Consider the following 2,354-nt stretch of genomic DNA (forward strand, 5'->3'; position numbering starts at 1 on the left):
CAAAAAAGCGCTGTAAAATGTGTGTTTTTTTTAACGTTGTAAATTAAATTTTTGAAAAAGCGTTTTTTAGCTTTTTATGGCATTTTTTTTAGAAAGCGTTGTCTTTTATCTTTTTATCCAAAATTATTTTGATCCAGAATCAGTTCACACAACAACAAAACATATTCAAATACCATAAGCATTCACACAATCAGTAGACAAAAAACAGAACTCTGTAACTTAATTAACATATATGTAACTATGTAACTCTGTAATTTACAGCATAATTAACTACATTCAGATACATATATATAACCTAATTAACTACATATTCATATGCATGTTCATATATTGTGTCCTATGATCATATACATATAATAACTAACATAATATACAGAATATGCACAAGCTACCATATAATATTTAGATCCCTTGCCCAGCAGCATGCTATTTCCCAGAAAATCAAATAATTTGCATTTCAAGTACATACTGACACCATTCTGCCTTTAATTCCATTAGATCTTCATCAGAATATGATGGACTGGAATTGTCAAAGTACTGCAATATAAAAATTGAACATATTATATTAAGTTAGTATCAAATATATAGATAATTTAATTATATATGAAAATCATATAATGAAAATATCGTATCGTTTCTGGGATAATAGTTTTATTCTTGTTAACAATCTCCTTCATGAATCTCAATACGTAGTACTCACAGTCGATGTTGTTTGAATAAATGTGATTATTATAGCATGAAAAAACACATTATATATATATATATATGTAAGAAATAAATGAATATTGTAACACCCCAAAATTTTCATATATATTATATATGTATCTTCTTAGTAATTGCTATTATTAAATTAATAATTATTCTATGTGTAAATAAATTAAATTAAATTTTATCACACTCTATTCTACCTAAATAATTATAATCTTTATTTTTATTTAATTGTTTTGACGTGACAATTACATGAGGACTATTTATGATGTCATTATTTCATAAATGGACATTTTTATTTGATTAGTTTCGATAATCATGAAATTGATGTGTTAGATATGTTTGTTTTATTTTGTTATGTGTGAGTGGTATTCTTGTCTTGCTTGATTTATTTTAGTTGATAAAATATTAGTTGAATTATTTAATTAAATTAGAATTTATATAAGTTATATTGTTTGTTAGTTTTATTTGCGACAAAATAAGTATTCGTTTTAGGAGATATTATAGAGTTAGTGAAACCAACCTTTATGTATAAGTGTTTTAAAAATATTTTTGGTCCATCCTATAAAAACAAAAAAATTAGTGAGTGACTCATTCTTTTACTCTCCTTTATGACAAGATTTTATGACAATTCATGGTGTTTTCTTGGCATAATGTGCATTAATTCATTTTAAACACCTTTAATTTATTTTTTAAAGGAAGATTATAAATTTAATTATAAGTTTTTTTGTGCAATTAAGAGAGGACACAAAAAGACTATTGTCATTTTTGTATCTCATGCATTCATCTCTTTTAAACTAAAATTATAATTTTATTATAATTGTCTACAAAAATAATTCTATGAAATTTTTGGTTTCGTAACTATTAGATAAAAAAATTAAAAGGGTGATGTGACAATCTCTAATTTATTTATTTAATTAAAATTAGTGTGTGACACCCTTCAATATATGGTGAACTCTATTAGTTAATTCAAATTAACTCATACACATAAATTTCAATTGGCTTTGTAACAACCTAATAAAATTAAAGAAATAGTAATTATTGGTAGTATAATGTTGGAATTAAGTGCACTTCAATTTTAGACAAGAAATCAATGGTAATAGTGCAACGTAAATAGCTTATATGTTCATACGTTTCCATTAGGCATCTTGTTGTCACACCTATTTGTCATTCGTACACTCTCAAAATAATTTTCTGAGTCGTAAATTCCAATATCTATCGGTGTTGAATTCATTACTGCCTCGTGAGCTATTTCTCGTGCAAATTTAGAGGTGTTAAGAAAGAAAGCGCCTAAGGTAAGGGCTTTTCCCCATGCAATGTTAGGCTAGATATTAAATTAATAGTTTGTAAGATATTGATATAAAACTTGTTGTCTTAAAAGAAAAATATTGATTTTTAATTGCCTTAAAGAATTTAACTATAATATTTTATTTTTATGAGTAATATGTTTGCTTTGATAAACTTAATTATAAATTTCGATTTTTATTATTATAACATGAGTAATATGTTTGATGTCATATATTTGATGTAAAGTTATTATTTGTGTGTTGTTTATGTGTACTTAATTATAAAGCTATGATTTTTATTATGATCTCATGAGTAATATTTTTTTAAGATATCTTTTATTTAAAGTTTCGATTTTTGTG

Source organism: Cicer arietinum, chromosome 5 (genome assembly GCF_000331145.2).
Source record: "Cicer arietinum cultivar CDC Frontier isolate Library 1 chromosome 5, Cicar.CDCFrontier_v2.0, whole genome shotgun sequence".
Taxonomy (NCBI): domain Eukaryota; kingdom Viridiplantae; phylum Streptophyta; class Magnoliopsida; order Fabales; family Fabaceae; genus Cicer; species Cicer arietinum.